This window comes from Rhincodon typus, chromosome 38 (assembly GCF_021869965.1).
Source record: "Rhincodon typus isolate 14 chromosome 38, sRhiTyp1.1, whole genome shotgun sequence".
Taxonomy (NCBI): domain Eukaryota; kingdom Metazoa; phylum Chordata; class Chondrichthyes; order Orectolobiformes; family Rhincodontidae; genus Rhincodon; species Rhincodon typus.
The window spans coordinates 4,261,805-4,272,312 of record NC_063369.1 but is presented as its reverse complement, the minus strand read 5'-3'; the positions used below and the strand labels follow the sequence as shown (position 1 = coordinate 4,272,312).

General features: G+C 44.4%; 1 long non-coding RNA gene across 1 annotated transcript; it reads right to left on the bottom strand.

The window, feature by feature from the left end:
- Window positions 1-1,286: 1,286 nt before the first annotated feature.
- Window positions 1,287-9,097, bottom strand: LOC109920403. Its single transcript, XR_002259306.2, has 3 exons — window positions 9,006-9,097; window positions 7,661-7,724; window positions 1,287-1,424 (listed from the first exon to the last, which is right to left on the bottom strand). It is a non-coding gene; the product is annotated as an uncharacterized LOC109920403 (long non-coding RNA).
- Window positions 9,098-10,508: the final 1,411 nt, after the last annotated feature.

The window sequence follows — 10,508 nt, the reverse complement described above, 5'->3', positions numbered from 1 at the left end:
GAAGGGTCTAGGCCCAAAACGTCAGCCTTCCTGCTCCTATGATGCTGCTTGGCCTGCTGTGTTCATCCAGCTCTACACCTTGTTATCTTGGATAGTAATAAGGAGCAGATGTCCCAGCTCAGTTTCTGTCCCCCTTCGCTGGATGGTGGGTTATTCTATCTATCCACCCTCCAGCTTCTCACCTACCTCCCTTCAGACTGAGACTAGTCCAGCATTTTAAAGAAAAAGGGTAAGTTACAAGTTTAGTTTCAGAATGTGTTTGTCTTGAATTACGTAGAAACAGAGGGACAGGATTAGGCCATTCAGTCCATTGAGCCTAACCCATGATTCATTACGATCACGACTGTTCAAGCACTGGATGGGTACATGAATAGGAAGGGGTTAGAGGGATATGGACCAAATGCTGGCAAATGGAACTGGATTAATTTAGGATACCTGGTCGGCATGGACGAGTTGGACCAAAGGGTCTGTTTCCATGCTGTACAGCTCTATGACTTTTTCCTGATCCCCACCCATCCCCATAACCCTTTACATCACCAGGAATCAGAAATCTATCAATCTCTACCTTAAACACGCTCAAAGACTGAGCTTCCCCAAAGAATTCCAAAAGATCACAACCCTCTGAGTAAAATCATTTCTCCTCTTCTCGGACCTAACGGACATTCCCCTGATTTCTAAACATGTCCCTCTGATTCTAGATTCCATAACCAGGCGAAAGATCTGACCTAAACTGTTGAGCTTTAAGCTGACCCTCTCCCCTCCAGCTCTGCCCCAGTGTGAACAGGTGATATTTTGACATTTTGACTTGTGTTTCATCCAGAGGTAAAAATCCCCACAGATTTCCTGTGCTTACAAAATCCTTTGGCCCTCTGAGTTTTAGCAAATTCAGCTGTGACCCATGACCTTCCCAGTCCTCTCTGGCCACACTCCTCACACACCCAACCCATCCATTCCCTTCCACACATGCAGAAAAACAGCAAGAACAACTCAAGCAAGAATAAGGTCTCTCTTTCATGGTCTTGGCTACAAAAGAGGTTTGACAATGACCCTTCACTCCACGCTTTGCCAATTGGACATAAAGGGAAGGGAGTTTAATGGGCCTGGCTAAGGCTACGTTAGGAGTTATCACAGCATTGGCTTGTTTATGTGATGTGAAAAGTGAACTGGAAGTGTAGACATTCAGAAGTTTGGTCAAGATAAGTAAATCCCAGCTGGAGGACTGACAGCTTCATTATGCATCATCTCCCTCAGTCACAGGTTCAACCGGGCCAGCAAATCAGCTGCTTTTGTCTTTAAAATCCTTGTAACATATTTCAGCATATCATCTGTTTGTTCCACTCACAATCTTCCGCACATTGGTTAAGGATCCATTGCATGGCAAACCAGACCCCTCAGAAACAATTGATTTATGGAATAACAGGCACCTGGAAGCAGAAGCAATATGCCCCTTTTAAATGTTTCAGCTACATTGACACCACTTCCTCATCTCCAATACAGTTGCCCTGGGCGAAACTTATTACTCTTACCTGTAAGCATATAGGATCTTACTGTGTACAGATTACATTGAATTGCACAGAACATACAGCACCGAAACAGGCTCAATTAATCTGTTATTTCACACCAATCTCCTCAGTTCCATCTCTTCCCCAAACCCTCAGTCTTTGACAACATCTTTCTATTCCTTTCTCTCTCATGCATTTGTCTAAATTCTTGTCAGAAACGTCTGAGTTACAGGGGTGAGAGGGTAGTCCCCAGTTTACCAAAGTCTGACTTATGAACACACGTACTTACGAAAGTGACTCCATACAGGGGTGTAATTTTAAAGACCCAACATACAAATATTCCTGTACTTAATGAATGGCTCCTTTATATTGTCCTGCATTGCTTTTCAACCTTGTGTATAAATCGATTTGGGAACAGAATCCAGAATAGATTCACAACCTGGGCACTGCCTGTAATTTGCCATCTTCCTCAGTAAACCCACTCTCTGGATAAAGATATCCCTCCTTATTTTCCTATTGGGCTTGTTAGCGTGATGTTAATGTGGCTTTAAGGGGTGTGTTTTGACTGGGTTTTTTAGAGAGAGAGACTCGGGGATAGGTGAAGAGCAGTCAATGAGAAGATAAACTACTTATGAGGCCTTGGGGTGTTTTTGTTTTAGAAGTTAGAACAATAGAAGCAGCCTGAGTGGATGTGGTCAGGCTTCGAACCACAGAAGTAGGATTTTTAGTTTAGCTTTCAGCAGTTGTTGCTGGAGTCTTAGCAGGATTGGAAGGTAGTGAATCTCTCCTGGCTGCTCTCTCTCTCTCTCTCTCTGTCTCTCTGAGTTTTCTCTCAGAATTGTCTTTTGATGTTCTTTCCTCTTGGATTGGATTGCAAATCATAAACTTGATTGAGTTTTTTGAGAAAGTTACCAGAAAGGTTGATGAGGGCAGAGCAGTAGATGTTGTTTATTTGGATTTTAGTAAAGCCTTTGACAAGGTTCCACATGGTAGACTAATTAGTGAAGTTAGGACACATGGGATTCAGGGTGGGCTTGCCAATTGGATACATAATTGGCTTAACAGCAGGAGACAGAGGGTAATGGTGGAGGGTTGCTTTTCGGACTGGAGGCCTGTGACCAGCAGTGTTCCACAGGGATCGGTTCTGGGCCCTCTTTTGTTTGTCATTTATATAAATGATTTGGATGAGAATATAGAAGGCATGGTTAGTAAGTTTGCAGATGACTCCAAAATTGGTGGTGTAGTAGACAGTGAAGAAGGTTTTCTAAGATTACAAAGGGATCTTGATCAAATGGGTCAATGAGCTAAAAAATGGCAGATGGAGTTCAATCTGGATAAATACGAGGTATTGCATTTTGGTACAACAAACAAGGGTAGGGCTTATACAATTAATAGTAGGGCCTTGGGTAGTGTTGAGAATAGAGGGACCTAGGGGTTCAGGTACATAATTCTTTGAAGTTTGCATCACATACAGACAGGGTGGTAAAAAGGCATTTAACATGCTTGCCTTCATTGCTCAGTCTTTTGAGTACCGGAGTTGGGAAGTCATGTTGAGATTATACAAGACAATAGTGAGGCCTCTTCTGGAGTACTGTGTCCAGTTCTGGTCACCCAGTTGTAAGAAGGATGTTATTAAGCTGCAGAAGGTTCAGGGGACATTTACCAGGATGTTGCTGGATATGGAAGATTTGAGTTATAAAGGCTGGATAGGCTGGACTTTTTTCACTGGAGCATAACAGGTTGAGAGGCGACTTTATAGAAATTTATAAAATAATGAAGGGTATAAATAGAGTTAATGGTAGTTGGCTTTTCCCTAGATTGGGGGATTTCAAGACAAAGGGACACATTTTTAAGGTGAGAGGAGAAAGATTTAAAAAAGACATGAGGGGCAAATTTTTTACACAGAGGGTGGTTCGTGTGTGGAACAAACTTCCTGAGGAAGTGATGGATGCAGGTACAGTTACAACATTTGAAATACATTTGGATAAGAATGTGAATAGGAAAGGTTTGAAGGGATATGGGCCAGGAGCAGGCGGGTGAGACTAGTTTAGTTTAGGATTATGCTTGACATGGACTTGTTAGACTGAAGAGTCAATTTCCATGCTGTAAGAACTCTATGATTCTATAACTGCATGCGAGACAATCTATTTTCTGAATGTGCTTTTTCACCATGGGTGTATTTATAGAACGTTACTACATTGCAACAGTTACTGTTGAGTAGTAAAACAATCTATTATTCTGTTAAGTTTCCAATAGAGTTAAGTTATTCCAAGTTTCTTTTTCTTTTGTAGTATCTTAACTGCAGTGTTTGAATAAATTGTGTTTTGTTTGGCGTCAAGTAGTTTGATGAAATGATTTGTATCTGGAACACAGCACCTCATGTTTGCCTTTAGGACAAGAAAATTTTACTGTCTAGGCTACCTTCTTAATATATTTTGAGGGGGATCTGCTCTGGTCCATAACATTAGTAAGCAAAACAGAAGTTGCTGGAAAAGCTCAGCAGGTCTGGCAGCATCTGTGAAAAGAAATCAGAGTTAATGTTTTGGGTCCAGCAACCCTTCCTCAGAACTGCACAATCCCCACATCTGAGGAAGGGTCACTGGACCCGAAACATTAACTCTGATTTCTCTTCACAGATGCTGCCAGACTTGCTGATCTTCTCCAGCAAGTTCTGTTTTTGTCTCTGATTTACAACATCCGCACATCTTTTGGTTTTTAATTAACATTAGCAAAATTCTTGTATTTATGTCTGAGATGTTATGATAAATGGAAATATTCTCTCCTCATCTACACTGTCCAACTCCGTCATAATCTGATCAAACCCCATCCTGTCAGCCCTGAATCTCCTCTCGGCTAAAATGATTGACCCAGACTAGCTGCTGATCTTAGCACTGTGACAAGTGCTGCACTTCTATGACTATACGCGGTCTGTGAAATCAGGAAGATTTGGTTAAATGCGGGTTTGAATCAGGCTGAAGGGAGGGACCTTAGGAGAAATAAACAACAAAAATAGGAACACAAGTAGGCCATTCAGCCCTTCAAGCCTGTTCCGCCATTGCTCCTGGTCTGGCACTCATCAGAACCCAGCACAAGAATGCCAAATTTCAAGCCATCGCAATAATTTATACTACAGGAGAAAAGGGTGTTGATTGGTTAACTCTGAGTGTCATTGCCATGGAGAAAACAATGGGAAGCTATGGACCCTGTTTCTTAATTCTTCCAGATGACATCAACAAGGTCAGTATGTCAGTGGCTAAGGGTCACAACGTCAAGGTTGTCAGTAAGAGAGCTAGGAGTGAGATGAGGAGAAACTTCTTTACTAGGAGTGTTGTTAGGATTTGGAATGCGCTGCCTGGGAGAGTGGTGAAGGCAGATTCCATGGGAGGTTTCAAAAGAGAGCTGGATATATACTTGAAAGTGATGAAGTTAGAGGGCCGTGGATATAGGGCTGGGAGCTGGTACAGACATGATGGGTGGAATGGCCTCCTTCTGTTCTGAAGATTCCCAGATTCTAAGACCAGCATATGTTGCCCATATGAATGACATGCTGGACTATTTCAAAGGCAATCTAGCTCCGAGTCTGGAGTCCCATGAGGCCAGACCAGGTAAGGACATCAATGAACGAGATGGGATTTTCCAGCAATCAGTGTTGGATTTACATAAAAACTGAAAGAACTGCAGATTCTGTAAATCAGAGACAAAAACAGAAATTTCTGGAAAAGCTCAGCAGGTCTAGCAGCATCAGTGGAGATAACGTTTTGGTTCGAGTGACCCTTCCTCTGAGACCTGCTGAGCTTTTCCAGCAACTTCTACTTTTGTCTTTGATAGCTTTACATTCCAGATCTATAAATTAAATTTTCTTTACATCACCTGCGGTGATGGGATTTAAACTCATTTTGGAGTATTGCGTGCAATTCTGGTCTCCCTGCTGTAGGAAGGATGTTGTGAAATTTGAATGGGCTCAGGAAAGACTTACAAGGATGTTGCCAGGGTTGGAGGGTTTGAGCTATACGGAAGAGGCTGAATAGGCTGGGGCTATTTTACTTGGAACATCGGAGGCTGAAGAGTGACCTTATAGAGGTTTATAAAATCATGTGGGGCATGGACAGGGTGGATAGCGTAGGTCTTTTCCCCTGGGTGCTGGAGTCCAAATCTACAGGGCATAGGTTTAAGGTGAGAGGGGAAAGATTATAAAGGGACTTAATGGGCAACTTTTTCACGCAGAGAGCGGTGCGTGTATGGAACAAGCTGCCAGAGGAAGTGGTGGAGGCTGGTACAATTACAACATTTAAAAATCATCTGGATGGGTACATGGATAGAAAGAGTTTAAGGGGATATGGGCCAAATGCTGGCAAATGGGACTAGATTTATATAGGATATCTGGTTGGCGTGGATGAGTTGGACCGAAGGGTCTGTTTCCGTGCTGTACAGCTGTATGCCTCTATGCCTTTCATGTCCCCAGAACATTACACTGAGCCCCTGGATTACTGCATTAGTGACATTACCATTAATTGAACCATCTCCTCCTGTTGTAGAAACTGTTGTGATCATTTGAAATTTGCCATTCTTGCATTTGTCCTGTTGAATGCAGGATAAAAGCGTTGGCAAAATGATCTTCTTTTGGGGCAAGGCTAAATGCAAATCCGTCTATCACAGTGGGATACGTGGTGTGCAGTGCCGCACTGGCATTTCATGTCGTGTGGCACCATCAGTCTCATTGCGCTGATAGATGGTAACATTTGCCAATGTTTCTCAGTTCACTGTCATGTTGTAAAGCTTCTGTTTGAGTGAACCTTCCCAACAGCACTGGTGGTCCATCTACCCAACATCATAGCAATACCCTCCTCCCTCCCAATTACCCCAGGACTCGAGCAGTTCAAGGAGACCACTCACCATCTCCTTCTCAAGGGCAATTAGGGAAGTGTAATTATTGCTGCTAAACCACTGACACTGCATATCCCCGTGGACAAATGAAATAAAAGTCTCATCCCTCTTGAGTTGATCAAAGTGGACCAGAATATAAACCACCAGGAGGCAGGACTAACAGCATTCATATAACACTTCACTGGAACAGAACCAGATAAAATCAATGTACTCACTAAGGGTTAGGAGCGTTCTAAAAAGAGACCCAGAAAATACTCCAAAGGCATGGCAAATTGATCAGTGTCTGAGATGAGATAGGTGACTGCAGTTAGACATGTTTAAAAAAATGTCCCATGCAAAATATTAACTTGTCTTTCTACCGGGGACATGCAAAATCGAGTTAAGGAAAAATACTGCAGGTGCTGGAAAGCTGAAACAAGTAAAGAGAATACTGGAGAAACTCAGCAGGTCTGGTAGTGCCTATGCAGAGAAAAACAGTTAACATTTCTGAAGAAGAATCATATCAGACTTGAAACGTTAAGTCTGCTTCTCTCCGCCCAGATGCTGCCAGACCTGCTGAGTTTCTCCAGCAATTTCTGTGTTTCAGACTGTTTTCTTTAAATTCATTTGTGGGATGTGGGTGGCTCTGGCTGGGCCAGCATTTATTGCCCGTCCCTAGTTGCCCCTTGAGAAGGTGGTGGTGAGCTGCCTTCTTGAGCCACTGCAGTCCATTGTGCTGTGGGTTGACCCACAATGCTATTAGGGACAGGAATTCCAGGATTTTGACCCAGCGACCGTGAAGGAACGGCAATATATTTCCAAGCCAGGATGGTGAGTGGCTTGGAGGGGAACTTGCAGGGGGCGGTGTCCCAATGTATCTGCTGCCCTTGTCGATGCAAAATTGACCTGATTTGAACTACTCAGCAATTTTTGTTTTGTTTCGCATTAACAACATTTTTTATTGAATGGTAACACTGCCTCTAAACACCATTTTGTCTCTGAACAACTGCCCGAACTAAAAGAGATAGTCGAAGCTGCCGATGCTGGAGTCTGAGATAACAAGATGTGGAGCTGGAGGAACACAGCAGGCCAGGCAGCATCATAGGAGCAGGAAAGCTGAAGAAGTGTCCAGATCCGAAACGTCAGCTTTCCTGCTCCTATGATGCTGCCTGGCCTGCTGCGTTCATCCAGTTCCACACCTTGTTATCTTATGCCCTAACTAAAATACTGCTATCCATTAAGAAAGGAGTTATTTGAAATAAACCACAATGACTGAAAGCAAAATCATTAGTTACCTTGTGTGGCTGTGTTGTTAACCGATGTCGACTCACACTGGATTTCAAAATGGGCCTCTGCCGACTGTGAAGGGAATAAGTGCATAGTTACTATCTATAAAGCAGGTTGGTTCACTGGATTTTACAAGCTCAGACATAGTGTCATAGAGGTGTCCAGCACAGGATAAGGCCCTTAGGCACATTGTGTAAACTGGTCAAAATCAAGCTGTTAACTATTCTAATCCCATTTCCCAGTGCTTGGCCCATAGCCTTCTATACCCTGGCATTGCAAGTGCACATCTAAATACTTCTTTAATGTGATGAGGTTTCTGCCTCTCCCACCCTTACAGGCAGTGATTTCCAGATTCCCACCACCCTCTGGGTGAAAATATTATTCCTCATATCCCCTCGAAACTTCCTGCCCCTTACCTTCAACCTATACCCCTGGTCATTGATCCCTCCATCAAGGGGAAAGGCCTTTCTGCCTCTTTATCCAAGGCTGACAGCATTGGAGAAGTCAAGAAGGAGCCAAAATATGTTGAAGAGTTCTGGTGTATTCACCTGGGAAAAAAACCCCATCAAGATGGGCCATTGTGGAAGGGGCTGCTCCACCTTCCTAAAAGTGGGCCATCAGGGACAGGGGTTAGCTGGTTAGGGGAGGGGGTGTGCCACATTGGGGTGGCATGGTGGCTTAGTGGTTAGCACTGCTGCCTCACAGTACCAGGGACCTGGGTTCGATTCCACCCTCAGGCGACTGTCTGTGTAGAGTTTGCACCTTCTCCTGTGTCTGCTTGTGTTTCCTCCGGGTGCTCTGGTTTCCTCCCACAGTCTAAAGATATGTAGGGTAGGTGGATTGTTCATGAGAAATGCAGGGTTACAGGGATGGGGTTAGGTCTGGGTGAGATGCCCTTCAGAGGGTTGGTGTGGACACAATGGGCTGATTGGCTGCTTCCACATTGCAGGGATTTGTTGATTTTTAACTATTGCAATGTGTGCAGTGACTAGAATTGCTAATTGAAGGTGTGAAGTATTCCCCAGGAGGGCTTATGACGTAGCAGGCAGTGTACCTGCTTCTGGACCAGGAGCTCAGCATTGAAGACTCAGTCCACAGTGATGGCATTGATAACCCAATCAAACAGATCATGGCCCAGGACCATGATGATGGCAAACAGTGAGAGTGGGAGAGCTTCCTGGTCAGCTACATGATTGAGAGAAATTGTGGAGCCTATACCATCACCATCTGTAACTTCACACTATAATATGCAGTTCCACAGAAACTCAGAATCTCTGAGTGAAAAATAAAGCACAAATCCAGACCCCCATGAAACCACATTCCCATTTCCCTTGTGTGTTAGCACAGTCATACCTGTGTCCCATTGTTGAATTCCTCTGTTTTGTTCAGGTCAGACCGATTCAATACAAAGTGATAACATTCTCTATCCTTCAAACTCCATTTCCCAGGACACTGCCCAATAAAGATACCTAGGGGAGTAAAATGATGCACCCAAAAGTTTTCTCAAGGCCATCATTGGTTTACTGAGCGCAAGTAATATCATTTCGTATCTGCACTTCACAAATTATTGCACATCACTTGATGTAAGATTAATGGGAAACTGTAAGCAATGATGTTTTTTCATATCTCATACCATCAGCCACGCACGCTGACAGGAGTCTACATTTTTACTGAACTTCAGAATAGTACACAGGAAAAGATTGCAGTTCTACAGTGCTTCAGCCAAGGCAAGGGGTGGTGGGGGAAGGAAGCACATGGGTAATAGCTGAGGCTGGGGTGGGGGGTGTTCGGGCCGTCAGAAGAAAGGACATGGGGCAGCACCCCCGCTCACTCTGAAGTCCCTGGAATGGGCAGTGAAACCCTGTGAGATCAGATCCTATCATCACCCCATCACCAAACTGGAGGCTTCCCACTCTCCTCAGAGGGAGTTGGGGCAAGATAGGGTGCTTACGCATGCATTAATTGCCCCGCAGTTAGCATCCAGGTCAATATATACCCAGGGTGAATATGTCCCCAGAGTGAGGGTATACTCAGGGTGAGTATGTACCCAGGGTGAGGGTATACCCAGGGTGAATATGTACCCAGGGTGAGTGTATACCCACGGTGAGTGTATACCCACGGTGAGTATATACCCAGGGTGAATATGTACCCAGGGTGAGTGTATACCCACGGTGAGTGTATACCCAGGGTGAGTGTATATCCAGGGTGAGTATACACCCGGGGTGAATATGTACCCAGGGTGAGTATATACCCAGGGTGAGTGTATACCCAGAGTGAATATGCACCTAGGGTGAATTTGAACCCAGTTTAAATGTATACCCAGGCTGAATATGTACCCAGGGTGAATATGTACCCAGGGTGAATATGTACCCAGGGTGAGTGTATACCCAGGGTGAATATATACCCAGGGTGAATATGTACCCAGGGTGAGTGTATACGCAGGGTGAATATATACCCAGGGTGAGTGTATACCCAGGGTGAGTGTATACCCGGGGTGAATATGTACCCAGGGTGAGTGTATACCCAGGGTGAGTGTATACCCAGGGTGAATATGTACCCAGGGTGAGTATATATCCAGGGTGAGTATATACCCAGCGTGAATTTGTAAGTGAGGTGAGTGTATGCCCAGGGTGAGTATGTACCCAGAGTGAGGGTATACCCAGGGTGAATATGTACCCAGAGTGAGGGTATACCCAGGGTGAACATGTACCCAGGGTGAGGGTATACCCAGAGTGAGGGTATACCCAGAGTGAGGGTATACCCAGGGTGAGTATGTACCCAGGGTGAGTGTATACCCAGGGTGAGTATGTACCCAGGGTGAGGGTATACCCAGGGTGAGTATGTACCCAGGGTGAG